The following is a 17,605-nucleotide window of genomic DNA, read 5'->3' on the forward strand; positions in this document are numbered from 1 at the left end:
AGACAGGTAAATAAAGCCCTTCTTTGCAAGTGTATTAAAAGCGATTCCAGTTTCATGTTTCTTTCCTGAACCCCAGGTTCATATCAGGTTTATTTTCTTATGCGTACAGCACGTACACTTACACACTAAGAAATCAGGGTTCAATTTGCGGTTGAATTTGACCCAATGCACCCTTGAGTGGACTAGGGTTGAATATTTAACTTTTATGGGTGCTATTTACTCCGAATGGGGTTCACTTTTGGGAAAGGTTAAATTTTTGAACCTCCAAATAGAAAAGTTAGTCTGCTACAAAAATCTAGAGCATAGTGTTGCGTTCAAACATGTTATGATTTGTAATGCAGTATCAGTAGTGATTTGAATTGTGGATGATGTTCATCTTTAAGATTGCAAATTAATCAATATAAAAATGTTTGTTGATGTTTGATAAAATGAAATAACATTTTTTGTTCGTGCCAGTTTCATAAACAGTACGTGAGCAAAGACTAACACGCCAATCCCGGAAATTGACCAATCACATCAGAGAAGACGATCGAGGCTTCGATTTTTGAAAGCTCATCGCATACAGCGAGCTAACTATGTGTATACGTGTCACAAAGCAAAGCGTCGCGACAGTTCACTTCAATTTCGTTCTAGAACTCCCAATTGCATTGAAGCGGGGCTTTTTCGTTGCAAGACTTGCCGATTTATACAAGATTAAGGTGAGTAAATGATCACAAATCATGACTTATTTGGGTTGCTTTTGTACGGCTAGATCCTTCAATTCTTTGGTAATAATTTCAATCGTTTTTCGTGCCCGCAACTTTTCTTTGTTCACGTTCACGCGTGTATTAATACACTGTACATGCAAAATCACATGACCTAATGCCAATGGGAAGTAACACGGGCCTTTTCACGGTTACTACTACTGCAGGATCGACAAGAAATAAGGCAAAATAGCTTGCATTATTTAATTTAATGGTGGTTTAATGTAGTGATTTGTGATACTGTTTTGTCTTCGATTGCATGTGCTTATGAGACAGTCAAGACTGACTTACAGAGTCAGTAGGCTAACTGCTGCGATCTGCCCGAACAAGAAGCGTTCGGGCTCCCACAGTTTACAACTGTGTATGGGACTAAGACTCGATCGCGCACTGTCACTAGTCATATTTGCATGCCCCTCCTGATACAGTCTGCATGATAAGCTGTGTGAGAGTCGGTCGGCGGTGACATACATGATACGGACACCGGTGATTGATACACTGAATGAGAGAATGTGCATCAAATTGTACTAAGGCAGGGGAAGTATACAGATAGTAATCATCAGTGTGAAAGAAATTCCTTCTTACTTGGGTTTGGTTGCACAGTGCCGCAGTCAGTATATACAGCAGTAGAATCCTAGTTTGTATACCGGTATAATAAAGTTTCTGTGTACATAGTGGCCGACAAGCTAGACTAAAATGTTTAGCTGTGTCAGTGTGGCAAGGGTGTAAAGCTGATAATACCGGTACTGATTATTAAAAAAAGAACAAAGAAGAGATATTTCAAGTAGATCTTTATATCTATGGACGTGGTGAACAACAGTCATAATTATACTGATTTCGAAGTGAAAATACAAGTTGCCACTTGCCAGCAGCGTTGTAAGTCATGTAGCAGACTAGTATTAAGTGTGAGCAATCTATATAATAGCCTATTGACATCGCCATGCGCAGTGCAGACATCATTGATCTACATATTAAATTGGTGGGTGGTGGTAAACTTGAGGTTACAACTGGTACGTTACTCAGATCCTTATGCTTTGTATTGCATTGACGGCACTGTTACCTGCAGATTTTTTATAGGGCCTACTGCACATTAACAGTTTAATATAAATTCAAATTTCTGTATTATCATTGCAAGTTTCTTTCTTTTTCCCCTTTCTTTCTTCAGGTCAAAGGTGTTTGAAGACATCCTTGTCCTCACAGCAAATTAAGGATGTTGTTTGTTTCATTATGGACTATGCTGCGCAGAACTGCATCCTACCTCCTGGGAGTATTCTCGGTATGAAACCTGATGTCAAAGCTTCTTCCTACTTGTGACACCAAGGCAAAGGTGAGTTTTCTCTGCAGGCCAGGAAAATACCCATTTGCTCCCTTTGATATAAAAACTGTTTTCTTATATGAATGTTGAAAATGCAGCATTAATTATCTGTAAGAGTTGGAAAGATCGAATGGTTAATCTTGTAAGATTAATTGCAGTATGCCATGCAGAGTCTTTGTATCACTGTTGGCGAAAGGTTTTCAAAAGTGGGAAGGGGGGCACTTTCTAGTTTCATGAGCTAACAAGCAAAAAAAAAAAAGGCCTTGAATGAAACTTCTGGTGCCACTTCCAGGTTTCAGCTTACAAGCAAAAACAACAACAACAACAAACAAACAAAACAAAAAAGTATTCCGCACAAAAACATATCCTTATGTTGCTCACACTTCGAGGTTTTTATCTACATTTCTTTTTGGTGCCACTTACACACATTCGGGTAAAGAAAGTTGGAGGGGGGAAGGGGAATGGGGACCAAAAGTGGGGACACCTTATGTTTTCCTTTGTATGGTGCCGAAAAAGTAGGGGCCCGAGCCCCCTGGTTCCTGTGGCCATGTGTATAGCATCCAATTCTTTCTTGCACAGCTCTACATTACTGTTGTTTTTTAGTTGGATTATCAAAGATGACATACCATGTATTCGGTTTACTTTTGTACTTAATAGATTTAACGCAGGAGTCGCAACACTACAACACCAAGGAAGAAAGAAACCTTGCCAACATTTTGCAAAGTCCGGAAAGGTCTGCTGCCATATGTCGCTGCCACCTAACCTGCAACTGACCTGTGCTGGATCTGCCAAAGAACAATACTGTGAGTTGATCACAAGCCTACTGCTGTGTCTCATTTTTTTTTTTGCATTGTATGTGCAGATCTATTATTTATAGAACTCTTTAATGCATCAGTCTTTATACATACACACAGTCCTGTTCTAATAAATAAGGTTACAACAAAATTGAAATTGAGGCCATAATTTCATTGGCTCTACATTTGTTGCTTTATTGTTTATTTGTTTGGTTGTAACAAAACTTTGATAAAGTGAAAGAAAACTGTACGCCCTGAGGACCTCATTATAACAGGAATCCTGGGCCAAATACACTGTACTAAATTGCTGATGCAGTCACTGCATCAACATAAAAGGAAGATGATCCTGGACAAGACGTTTGTCCCAGTATACGACTGGACTGGTCATCTCTCTTCTCTCAATCAACAGTTTTCCCAGTTCAAGGTGAATCTGCGTTTTTGCATTGAATGTGAAAACTCGGTACATGATCAGTATGACTTTTTTCATGGAGAGGGTTGATGGCCCTCACAAGTAATTTTGAAATCACCTGTTCTTCATTAGCATATACCCCCCCCCCAATCATCCCACCTCATAGTCTTGATACAAACCATAGACATTATCTCAATGAGGAGATTTGGGAATATTGTAGATGTGACAAATGAATTTGTCTGCCCCCATCCAGATGGCAGAGCATTTTCAAATTTTCAGTGTAGAGTGTATGGTCTATTAAAGTTCTAGAATTACATTGTACATATAGTATAGCATTGTTTTGAGATTGTTACCCTACAATAAAGCTTAAGAGGGTGTGTAGAGTGTGTTGTACTTGTGATTTGTCAGGAAAGTGCAACCCATAGAGATGTTCAATTTCGTGTTTTTCTTTCCTCCCAGAAATTAATCTTCTGTATAAATGTATGATATATTGTACATTTTTGTATCACTATACAGAGGAGAGTGTAACACTTTTGTTGTTGTTGTTGTTTTCCCCCAGGTATTCTGCATTACTGAGGCACCTTCTTCAGCTGTCTTCGTGAAATGAATCGCTACAACTTCACTCAGTTCTACAAATGCATCCATGATGAAACCTTTGTCCAGGGCAATCAACTACAGTCTGAAACAGTCTTCATAAAATCAGTGTAGAATATACTGGCTGGTAATATTGTGAGAACACTTCATCGAATGATTTTAAAGAAATCACTGTAGATATACAACCCTGTGGCTACTTTTATCATGATGAGTTAGTACTCGTATCTGCTTTGCATTGTGTATCATCCTCTGCCTAAATGACTAAAACACTAAAAAAATGTATTGTTTTGTATGCTGACACTTTGTACATCCAGTGAGTACTTTCATCTTCGAGGTTGTTATAGAAATTCTTGCAGCTAGAGTAGTTTGGTTTTCTTGTCATTCTCGCTTATGGGTAGAAGCTGCATTTTGATGTTTTGGGTGGAAGATGAATTTTAGCCTTGAACCAGCACTGAAAATTACATTGTAGTACAGTGGCATCATTTAAGCTTTCTGTATAAAGCTGGGCAATTCCTGTACCTTCCTGTTTTATGCCTCTCCCATCCTGCCTATGCTATCCTACATATCTCTGAGTGTTCCTCTCTCTTCTATCATATCTCGTACAATGTAATTCTATAGTTACAAATGCCATCTCTATATCGATGGAATAGACATATCCCCATACTTTGGGTTGGATGCTGTAAGAGGAAGGATGGGGGAGTCCTTTTTCCTTTTTTGCTTGTCACAATTTGCATGTGTGTGTGTGTGTGTATTAGTGGTGTTAATTATTTATTCTATTGCAGTTTCAGCAAACTTGGTATCCCTCTTTTCTGTCTGTTATGTAACAGGTGAGGATACTAACCTTTAAAATTATTGTATGTAAGCATTAGCTATGTTAAGATGTGTTCATGGAAATCCTACTAATATTTGTGTACTGTGCTTTGATTTGTTAATGATCTTTATATATATATATTTTTTTTTGAAGGTTTCTAGATAATCTTTAATTTATGAAGTATTTTCATTCATTTGCATATAGCTGGAAAGTATTGTGGCCATTTTGTTTCCTTCTATGTATGTGGAAACTAACCATGAAGGTTTTGTAATGTATACTTTTTATTCAACTGTTTTATTTGTTTGGTTTTTTTAACCTGAATTCACTGTGTTGTAACTGCTTGCACATGCAACATGTGGAATTAACAACTCTGCTTTCTTCAGATGATAAAAGTGTACTTTTTGCACAACGCACATGGATTGCAAATTTTTCCTCTTTTTTTTCCTGCTGGGGGAGATTTTTATGTTTATTCTTTGTCATAAAGAAATTCTTATAGGGAAATGAAATGATGTAATGATGATAAAATGACAGACCTTTGAAACATTTTCTTCATCAGAGAATATTGTTTTACCTTATTTACAAACATTTGAATATATTCCATTACTGTATGAGTATATGTTATGTACATGTATTTTATTTAACTTTCTTAATTGTACATGTATTGCATTATAATGCAAAAACTTGATTTGACTTAACTCTTTGTTTTGAATGATGATAAAAACTTAGCCTATAAAATTAACACATGTGCATTTTTGTGTGAATGCAAAAATGCATCCATCTTGACAAAGAAAAGTGACATGTTTGTATGTACCAAATGATAAACTGTACTTAGATGATGTACGAAAATGGGGAATTTCTCTTTATTTAATTTTCCTCGTTTTTTATCATCCCAAGACTTTATTAAAGAAACTTGAAATGTAATCATCTGTGGTGCAGAGATGTTTTAATTTCTCTGTACAGAGTGTGTGCCAAAAATGAAGTATGAGTAGCATGTACAATGAATTGGTGATGGCATTGCTAAGGAGTATGTGTTTGATTGAACAACTCTGAACACTGTGCTGTACTTTAAGCTTGAACATCCTCATTATTTCAGCAGGATTGTATATGTAATACATATATACATATTGCATGTAATATTACATATATATATATTTCTTCATAATATACGTATGTAATATATATATCTATAATATATATATATATATTTCTTCATAATATATGTATGTATAAAATATATTTATAATATATATCTGTCTATATATATATATATATATATATATATATATATGTAGTATATATATATATATATATATATATATATATAGTATATATGTAACCCATTAAAGTGGAAAAATAAAAACCAGGGAGCATATATGCACCGCAAAGGGTTCAATTTTGATATCTGAAAAGTTCAAGAATTAACCCTTTTGGGTGGAAGAATGAACCTTTTTACAACCTTGAGGTTAAACAATGTATCATTCAGAGGTTCAATTTTTAACCTGCCTGGGTGCAAAAAGTGAACTTTGATGGTGCAACATTTTACTGCAGGGGTGCAAAAAATAAACCCCTTTGAAAATATTGAGGTTCAGTTTTGAACTCTGGGGTTCATTTTTATGGGGATCAAAATTGAACCCTAGACAGGGGTTCAAATTTTGAGGGAAAAGGGGTGCTGCTATTGTATCACGCCTAGAGGTTCAATTTTGAACCCTGATTTCTTAGTGCAGTAACCAGTCTTTCCATGTTACCAGGGCCCCGTTTTATCAAAAAATATAATCGATTATAAATTTCCTTACCACGCAGGCTGCCATTTCATAAAACAGGGCCCAGAATTACATGTATCAATTTTGTATGCCCTTAACCACCATGATGTATAGACTATCCCCTTCTTAATTTCCTCTCTATCTTTCTTCCTTTCTCTTTTCTTCTCTCATATCCCTATCTATGAATCCAATGAAAATGCATTTTTTTTTCAATAATGTTTCTGTACATAATTATGTGAAAGTTATCCGCAGTAAACATCCAAATTAAACTTTTCATATCGTTTATAACGATCCAAACAAAATATATAACATATTCCATGTAAAAACTATGTGCACATTTGCGTATAATGTATGTTTATGCATTTTGTGAATAAATCAAATCAAATCAAAAATAAAAAAATAGTAACATAAAGTAAGTCACTCAAATTTCCTTTTTTCGATCATTTAGCATTTACATCATTCAATTCAAATTTCCATCGAAAGCATTCAAATTATCCGCAATGGGAGGATTATCGAGCATTCAAATTCTATTCAACGGGACCTCGCTTGAGCTGACTTATACCAGGGAGGTGGGAACAACCCTCTTCCCACCTCCCTGGTTATACAACAAAGCGTTGGCGACCGGTCAGCTGCAGCAAGTAATTAAATGAAAGAATGAAAACAATTAATGAATTAATAAAGTCCTAAATTCGATTATAAATGAAACGGAATGCAGCTGCAGAAGTACAATCTACTACCATGAAAGGATGGCAAGCACACGTCATCCAGCAGGACAGAAGGCGTAACATCAACTCTGGCACACACCCAGATCTACCTCCAGAGATGCCTCAATCTCCCCGAATTAGACGGCTAAATCCCCTCAGACGAATTCTCCTTATGATTATCAAGACTGTAAATCAATAACTAGTCTAAATAGTATTCTTTCCCCGATAAAAGAAAATGCATAGTCAAAGGAATAATGTTCATTAAGATTGTGGCAGGTTACACACAACACATCGCAGTAAGCTAGGTCCTCTTCTTCGTAGAACAGCAGGCGTAATATAGAATTAGCCGGAGCCACAAAATTTACAAATTCTTGTTGCATATTACTTACTGTTTTTCTAATCGTAATTGTGAATAACAATAATAACAATAATAGATGCAATTTCTATAGGGTCTTTTTCCACTCTGAGACTCTGATTAAATACTCAAGGCGCTTTACACCAAAAAGCAAGAAGATTGAAAAATACATACAACATAAAAGAAGAAGATGAAAAAGAAGACATGATAGTCTGTCTTTAAAAAGAACTGTGAAGGACACATTTACGCTTTGTTTCATTCAGCTGCTTTAATCATTGACATCTATTTTTAATTTGCATTCATGGAAAGTGAAAGCCCGCAGCAGTTCTTTGGGTATTTGTTTGTTTGTTTTCGCATTTATAGTACGCTCATGCAAAGTCGGAACAAAACCGTGCGTTGTTAGCGCCACATATTTGCCAAAGAATATGTTCCTCCTCTATACCTTTTCGTAGTCAATAAACCAATGAAAGAACAGGTGATTGAATATGTTTATTGTGAAAAATTTGCCAGTATACTTACCAAGACCAAGGGATAATCCATGAGACAACCCAATGGCGAGCCCAGCTACTGCCGTAGAAATGTTAATATCTCCGCTGATATCATTAAGGAAGACGCCATAGGACTTTAAGGTACCAACCTCCAGATAGAAAATCACAGCAACACCCGACAGGATTAACAATCGTTCCCCCCGTGACATCCTATCGCTGCTACCTTCCATCATCTGAAAAGATACAAATAAAGCACAATCAGTGCGCAAAGAACACGAAGGTATTACGTTTTACCTTTCCTTTTTTTACGCGGTGATGTTAGAGTTATCCCGGTGCTTATTAAGCACGATCAAACCAGGGAGCTGTGTGAGTTTCATAGACACACCTCGCGAACGTAAAAGATCCCACTTCATTCATTCATCGCAAAGAGCAGGGTACGAACTTGATCGAAAGATCGATCTTTTCCTTGTCGTCGGAGATATGTTCCGCGAAGACTACGTCTGACTTCACGGAATCCCCTCCTCGGAGCAGAGCCGTAAATGTCAACTTAAAAAAAAAAAGATGAAAAACTCATCCGGACAGACGGATTTTTCTGGAAAGGTGCTAACCTGGTAAATAGTGGTCCCCCTACCTATCCATACAAGTAAACGGGCGAAATGGTGTTAACCCCTCGCGGTTCACCCCAGGTGACTAGCAATAGCCAGCAAACGTTATAACAACCAAGCACATTTGTGCCCTATTTGACGCTTTTATGAACCAAGGGAATGAGCACCACGGTTGAGAGAATGACACCTCTTCAGTTCTGCGTCAATTCGAGACACCGAAGTTCTAAGCGCATTATCATGATCTGTTATGCAAAGAACATGCCATTGAATTACAGAAGCAACTTGTGGTTACAAACAGATAACAACTCGCAGTAATTTTTAATGTGTTTACTCGGTTCCTTGCATGATTCGCATCCGGCCTTGGGGAAAAAAGGCACTCATAAGCTGTAGTCCAGGCTAGGCTCCAAGAAAGTGCACCTAACCTTGTTTTTTTGGTATATACAATGTTTTTTTATGTTTTCTTGTCAATTCGAGGGTGCTGATTCCAAATCAGATTGATGCTACTCGGGTAACCTTGACCATTTTCGGCAAAATGCAAAAATCCAAATGGCCGCCAGATATGCTTATTTGGCCATGATAGTCCCAGTTATGTCAATTGTATGACCGGTTATTCCATCAAACTTTTTAAAGTTTTGTTCCTTAGATAATTCTATTTGCACATGCAAGAAAATTTTCATTTGAAGTAGGTACATTTAGTATTTTAAGCTTATTTTCAATTCAAAATGGCCGCCACTTCTACACTCATGTACTATATGAATGGCAAAAAAAAAAATATGCATAGAAATAAAAGACGAATTTGCTGTATTTCCAGTCACATACCTATGTTGTTATCAAGTTTTGCATGTGGAATACAAATCTGATGAGTACCACTTACAAAACAAACAAACAAACAGAAAATGTATCGTTTGTATCCTTATATTATGTTCTTCTTCAATAATACAAAACTTCAAAATGGATGCCACTCAAAAACCCCTGCACAATATGGACGGCAAAATGTACATGGAAATAATTTTTTTTTTCTGTCACGCAGCTATACTGTTTATTACATTTGGTGCTGATTAAACATCACAAGGTTGTTACAAACAAAACGCTGTTTTATTTGTGATGCAAACATCCAAATTTGCTACCTCAATCTGGATTTTTCCCTAGGAATTGGGGAAAATACCCACAAAAACTTGAATTGACGCCAACATCAAGATCGCTTATCAGAAATTATTAGATGTGAACATTTGATACTTACAATGCATTTGCCTTGAGATGTTCAGCATCATAACACTCACCCTGATTTAGTGAATTAAAAGACTGAATCTTAGATGATGACACAAATGAAATTTTAAAATAACTGTCCTGTTCTACATTATCTAAAAGCGATGTTATACAAACTTTTCAATCCCCTCATCCGAGAACGAACATGAGGCAGTGGGAAAGTGGGAAAAAAAGGGACCATCTCACTTCCTCACATCTCACTTTCTCGTCAAATCTCTGAAATAAACAAAATGTCTAAAAGTTTTTCATGTTAAACCAGAATTTTATTTGCTTGAAAATACAAAAATGACAACCTCCAATGACCACTGTATATCGTACATCAGATTTACCGCTGGTTCTGCGATTGCGTGATTTCACCTATTTGCTCAAGGCTGGTTAAAGTGTATCAGCATGGACTTGTGTTTGGAGGATTACAAAGACTTTGGTAAAGTATTGAGAGTAGTATCCACCATATTTTGTTTATTTTTTATGGTAAACAGAAAGTCATCACACCACAGTAGTCTTATTTTGATTGCAGTCACTGTGTAATGGAGTTGACGCATATGATGCTGAAAGACGCATAAGAATGAGTCGTTGTCAGGAGCATTGCTACGTCCATCAGGAGAAAAGTCTGTCTCACCCCACACAACTGTGGGAAGCGCCTAGTTACTCCTACTGAAACAGAATTGACCTCATAAGGTAGGCACCTATTGTCACTCAACATGCTCAAAATACCATCAGGTAATCTTAATTCTGTGCTTGCCACTGTACAATTGACGCATTTTGTGTCTGGAGACGAGTACTATGCTCACACCTTTCCTTTAATGATGAATTGTGGAATTATGGAATATTTACCAATGTTAGTACAATTCAGGTGATTCCATGATGGATATACTTGTAATGGGATGGGTCCATTTTAATCAAGGGGCTTGTTTTACACCTGTTTGCCCCCACCTCTGCTGCTGCCCAGCCCTCGGTTCCGCGACCCCTGTAATCCTGCAATTCCCTTACAAGACACTTAGGGGTCACTGGGTGATCTTGCCATAGAGACATGGTGAACACATGGGGACTTGCTTGAGCACTCCTTTACAGAAGATCCAAAGCCCAACCTTACCAGCAACCATCCACAGAGATGTCAAGGGAGCCTCTGAGATCTGTAAAGTGCTGCCTCATTCTGAAAGCAATGCTATAACAACTTCACACTGCTTGTCTTTAATCGTCAGCACTTGCAGATTCAGGATTGCTCGAGGTAACCAAACCAGACCAGATGGCCTCCCCCAGGGTGGCTGCAAACTAACTCCTTTTTAACATATACATGGTGACATGACAATCACTTCATGTAGGAAGTTTGCTCGTGCAGATTATCTTGCCCTTACGTCTCATAGAAGGTCCTTGGATGACATCAGCCGAGTGCTGACCCATCTCAAGACAATAGAGGGGTACTTCACCTTCTGGAGACTTTACCCCAACCTTTACAAGATTACCATCAGGCCCATGCCTTCCATCTTAGTAACCATCTTGCCAACGCTATGTTCAAGGTAGCCTTCTGTGGCAAGCCTTCCAAGTATAGGCTAGGGAAATCCATCCTTCTTCACTTGCACTCGATCACTCTCCCTCCTTACGCTGGAAGGAAAGGATGGCAAGTGTCACCAGTACCGTCAACGCACACCCTGACCTTCCAATCACGATAACCTGGGGGTATTTCATAAAGCGTTTTGTCTGACAAATTTGTCTGCTCTCAGCCAATCAGATGCAAGGATTTTAGTAGCTTATAACAGTTTGTCCAAAAAAAAAAATCTGATGAAACGCTTCATGAAATTGCCTCCTGAACAACCTGCCATCAATGCGTCTGAAATCCCACAAGCCAACCTAGATTTCCCTCCCGTCACTTGAAAGCTTTGACCCCAAAACAGGGTGGTGCAAATGCTGGTCTGATGTCATCTCTGATGCCACCCAAGTTATCTACAACACTGTCTCTGGCCTGGCAACAAAGCTAAAGGGCTTCAACGGGTGGTGAAGCAAGTCTTCATGTCTTCATCCTGTTTCTATGGCAAATAATCACCCTCTGACCCCTAAGGAAGTGCTGAAAATAGTCAGATGTGGTTGCAATTAAGGCAATTGCAGGACTGATATGCATCTTTACCCTGAGAATCCTGCAAATCTGGGGCTGATGTCACCTGCTGCCGAATATCCAATTAAAGAGATCTTTGAAGACCATAAAAATGACAGTTTTAGTTTTAAGACAAGACTGAATGACCTCATGATGTCAAAGTGTATTATCATCATCGATAATATCAAGGCGGTACTCCTAAATTATATCATATTAAAGTGATGGAGGTTATGATCAATTTCAAACTCGCCTCAGGACCCACCCCCCCCCCCTCCCCCAACTCCTTGCTGGAAAAAAAAAGCTACATTGTAAAGGGTTTTTAGTTTTGTCATAATATCCGATGTGTTTTTGTCCGCAACCATGTATCTCTGCAGTACTGTATAGGATTTTTTCTGTACCTTATTAAAAATGATTTTAAAGGAATGCATATTAGAAGCTTTGCTTTCTAGCTTCCCCTCCATTTTCAACATTATTTGATAAATATCGTGCATCTAGGCTTCTTAATATATTGTGTAAGTATTACATTTTTATATTCAACCTGCATGTAGAATATGATGGTATATTGATTTTTTGCGTGATGTTTAGCACACTTATATTCTTTGCTGAAACAAGATAAAAGATATAAAATTGTGTTAAACATCGACAAGTTCATGAATATTAAATGCTTAAAGCTCCATTCATAATTCCCAGTGAAAATCCTAATTTATGTGGTAAATTGGGACTTTTGCATCACAAAAGAATAACTTTTTGTTAAGAATATCCTTGAGACATATGATCATCACTAGATCCTAATAAACAATGTAGCTTCATATCAGAAAAAATAGCAAATTGGTTTTCGATTTCCACATATATTTTTGCCATTCATATTGTACAGGAGAATAAGAGTAGCGACCATTTTTGATTGTTTTTTTTTTTGCATTTAGAAGAATAAAAATACATGTAGGCTCTCTATACTGTAAATGGCACCCAACATATTTGTATTGCACATGCAACACTTTATAACAGCGTAGGTACGGGACTGGAAATACAGTAAATTTGTGTTATATTTCCAGGCATATTTTCTGCCATTCATATTCTACATGAGCATAGGAGTGGCGGGCATTTTGAATTGAAAATGAGCTTTAGATACTAAATGAACCTATATGAAATGAAAACTCTTTTCCAGATGCAGATGGAGTAACTCTAGGAATAGAACTGTACAAAGTTTGGTGGAATAATTGGTCACAGAATGCATATTATTGTGATTATCACAGCCAAATTAGCATATCTGGCGGCCATTTTGGATTTTTGAATTTTGTCGAAAATGCTCAAGGTTACGCGAGTGGCATCAATCGCATTTGGAATCAGCACCCTCGAATTGACAAGAAACCATCAAAAACATTGTATATATCAAAAACAAGGTTAGGTGGCTTTTAGCCTGGACTACTCAGGGAATTTTAGTATCACAAGTGGCAGTCTCCAAGAAAACAAGAGAATCAATGCTTTGCTGAGTAAACAACATAAAAATTAGATTGAACTTGAACTTGAATTTGGACTTTATTCTGTTCCATTAAAAACACACACACACACATAATTGTACAATAACAAACTGAGGACAGGGAAAGAGTACATGAACATGCAAAACATAACATATGATAACTATAAATGTAACATGGAAACTATAAAAGACCAGGGTCTTGTCAGGGTAGTTCTCAACAGAAAGAATAAGAGGAAACATTATTGCTTAACGATGAAAATATGAGGCAGGTGAAAATATTACAAAAACACACACACACACACACACACACACACACACAAAATCATTTTCGTTATAAAATTATTAATGGTCATTAGTCGTATAAAGCCCTAGAAAACGAAAACCACAATAAGATACATATATTATAATCATCATGTATTTCATAATGGCAACTCAAACCATCTAGCAAATATCTTTAAAGATTCTTCTTAAAGATATTTGTAGTTGGAGAATTTGTAACTGTAATTGGAGAATTTGTATCAGACGAGTGTAAGAAAAATGAAAAAAATTGTATCACTTTGGATTATGTCAACTTTTTCTTTTCTTTTTGATGATAGAAATAAATACACTATTGAATTGAGTAACTGTGTCTGGTAAAGAATGCCATAATGAGGGTCCAGTATGTACAATATGAGTGTGTGCATCAAATATATATATTAATGTACCGGTAATTTAAATAAATTATGTTATTTCGTGTGTTGTGACAATAAATCTGATCATATTTCTTATTTCGTGTGTTGTGACTATAAATCTGATCATTAGATTCAAGCATACCAGAAAGTATCTCAGGTAACAAGTTCGTTTTATGTTTGAACATAATATACATCTGTACATAAAAATATCATACTTATTCAATGGATATACATTCAAAATGCTAATTTTCAGAAACAAAGGCATTGACGACGTTGTATACAGAATCGAATTGCTCTTTTTGAAGGATCTTAATTTTTAAATTCATTTGTTTATTTTCATTCTCATTTTTCTTCCAAGAAATAACACAGAATAAACTAGGAATTATATCATAAGCATATAACATTAGAATATGCGAAACGAAAATTAACAAACAGATATAAGATCGGCAAAATTAAGTTATGTTCGCGGCATTGGCGTAAATCCCGGGGGGATGGGGGGGGGGGATATATCCCCCCTGAAATGGAGGAGGGGGGGGGGGGGGATATATCCCCCTGAAATGGAGGAGGGGGGTGGCCTGTACAATCATCCCACCCCCCACCCTGAAATTTGAGAAAAAAAATGGAGGAAGCAGAAATGTGATTGCATCAATTTTGGCATATTGCATGACGTCCGTACGCCCGCCTTCAGACAGGTAACAGAGCAGAACAGTATTCTATTTGTAGGATAATGTATACATAATTTTCTCAAGCGCTCGCTCGCTTCGCTCGCTCGCGAAGAAAGTAATACAATATCGACATAAGGTATGGTCCAGACGTTGACAACGTCAAATAGTATAGGCTTACATGTAACAGGCTATGACGCGAGCAACTCAAGTCCATCTGCAAATTATGTACGAAAACAAACAAACAATAACAAAAAATATACCGCCATAATTGAACCCCCCCTCCATTTCCTGAATCATTCCTGAAACGATGATGACTCTGATACATCTATGGGCATACCCAGGGATGATTAGGGGCGTCCAATCTATCGGGGGGGGGGGGTGGGGCAAAGGGGCATTTGCCCCGCCCCTACGGATAATAGAGCAGATAAAACGAAAAATTGTGCAAAATTTGACTAAAGCATGAAACTTTCACCAGTGTTAGTACACGTTATAAGATTCATTTTAAGATCGGGAGGTAAGTCTGAATTGACCTCTGATGACCTTCAAAGGTCAATGACCTCAAAACTTCAGAAAATTAATATTTTGCGTCATTGATTCATGTTAAACATGGTAATGATGTACTAAAAACTCATTTTTGTTACAGTGGAATTTTCTTCATGTTCCGCAGAGCCCTGACAGGTTTCTGCCTTTGACCTCTGATGACCTCCAGAGGTCAATGACCTCAAAATATCAGAATATTGATATTTGGTGCAATTGGTTGATGATAAACATGATAACGATGTCCTAAAAATTCATTTGTGTTACAACTGAAACCTTTTTCCTATTCCTCAGATCAAAGGATGTTATTTACATGTCTCTGCCTTTGACCTCTGAGGACTGTGACAGGTCAATGACCTCAAAATATCAGAATATTGATATTTGATGTATATTCATTGGTTAACTGTATACCTGGTGAGCAATCATGCATTATGCTATTAACATTTATGCTATAATAGAAGTGTCTTCTCATTCCACAGAACATTGGTCATTACCCTGTGTATATCCAACTTTGACCTCTAAGAACAATGTGAGGTCAGACTTTTAGAATATCAAAATTTGTGCAGGATTACATAATTGATGTTTGGCTTCATTGGTTTAATCCTAAATGTTTAATTATGTACAAATCACGCCTTGACGTTATGATCAAAGTATGCATGCATATTCCACAGAGTATTGGTTCATAGTAACAGGTCTCAGGAATGTGAGCGGTCAATTACTTCAGAAATGAAGCTTACTTGCCTTCAGTGATGGCAGTGACCTCAAAGATAATATTTATGTTTGGGTTAGTTATGCAGACTAGCTTGTCGTTTTTGTACGCGTAGATATGGAAGGTGGGGAGAGGGGCACTATGTTTTGGGTTGATGCTTAATAGTTTGTGAACAGGCATATGGCAATGTCCCTTGAACTGGATGAAAGCGTGAAAGATGCTAACCAGAAATCAACAGGCCCACCTCGTCGGGTGTATGTCACAAGTCAAACAACCCAAGAGTCGTACAGCCCATGAGTTACGCAGCCCACGAGTCATACATCCCGTGACCTTAACACGAGATGAACAAGGTCCATGAGCTCGACATCAAATATAATGGGCCAACAAACTGTGCGGTCCGCAAGCTCGACCCTCGAGGAAAACAAGGACCATGAGATTAATATAACATCAGAGAGCTTAAAGGGTGTGTACAGTTCTGGTCGAGGCGAGGATTAAGCTTTTAACGTTTTGCGAGATATTCAAAACCTACTGTATTAGATGTCAAAGAACATTCAATTCTAAGGGGTATCAAAAGTTTATTTGATGAAAATCGGTTTTGAAATGGCTGAGATATCCAAAAACAAGGTGAAACAAAGAGAACCTAATAAAGTTATGGCCTGTCGCCTTAATTATTATTATCACTTAGATCAGTAAGATCAGTAAGATCTACTAAATTTTTAGGAATCACAATTGACTCGAGTTTAACTTGGAACGATCACATTCATAATATCCACACGTCTGTCTCAAGAACTGTAGGAATTTTATATCGACTGACAAACTTCATTTCTCAAAATTCCCTGACTATTCTATATAATGCATTGATCTTACCACATATCACATACTGCAATATCGTTTGGGGAAACTGTGGCTCAACTAAAATTAATCCAATTCTTACCCTCCAAAAACGTGCTGTACGTTTGATTACCAATTCCCGTTACTTATCCCCATCCAATCCCCTATTTCGTCAACTAAAAACATTGAAAATTGAGGATCTTCACACCTTTCAAACTGCTGTTTTTATGTATAAATATACATTTAATTGTCTTCCAAAAATTTTTGATGGCTTCTTCACTCCAAATCCACCGTTCATTCATATCCAACACGTCAGTCGTCCGATTACCATCTCGAAAACCCCAGAATCATTTTAGCTCAAAAATCATTAAAACATAATGAACCAGATATTTGGAATTCTTTACCCCCTAATTTAAAACAATGTACGTCGTTGAACATTTTCAAACGAGAACTAAAAAACACCCTCATAATCCAGTATACTTCTGACACATAAATATTCATACCACCTGGTCAACAAACACCCTAAACAATGAGTTCACGGCCATAACTGAAGTAACATTCACCTCATCACACTGATACACAAAATAACACTCAACGTACAAACCAAGATTCATCCCAACACAATGCACACCTCACTGCACCGCACGTCCTTCGCACAATTACTTCCCACTCAGTGAGTGGCAAGATTTTCTTTATGTATCTCTTTATTGTGCCCTTCGCACAATTACCCCCCCCCCCCCCACTCAGTGAGTGGCAAGATTTTCTTTATGCATCTCTTTACCTGG

This window comes from Diadema antillarum, unplaced genomic scaffold (genome assembly GCF_040938485.1).
Source record: "Diadema antillarum isolate AM-2024a unplaced genomic scaffold, OU_Dant_1.0 scf00000137, whole genome shotgun sequence".
Classification (NCBI taxonomy): Eukaryota; Metazoa; Echinodermata; class Echinoidea; order Diadematoida; family Diadematidae; genus Diadema; species Diadema antillarum.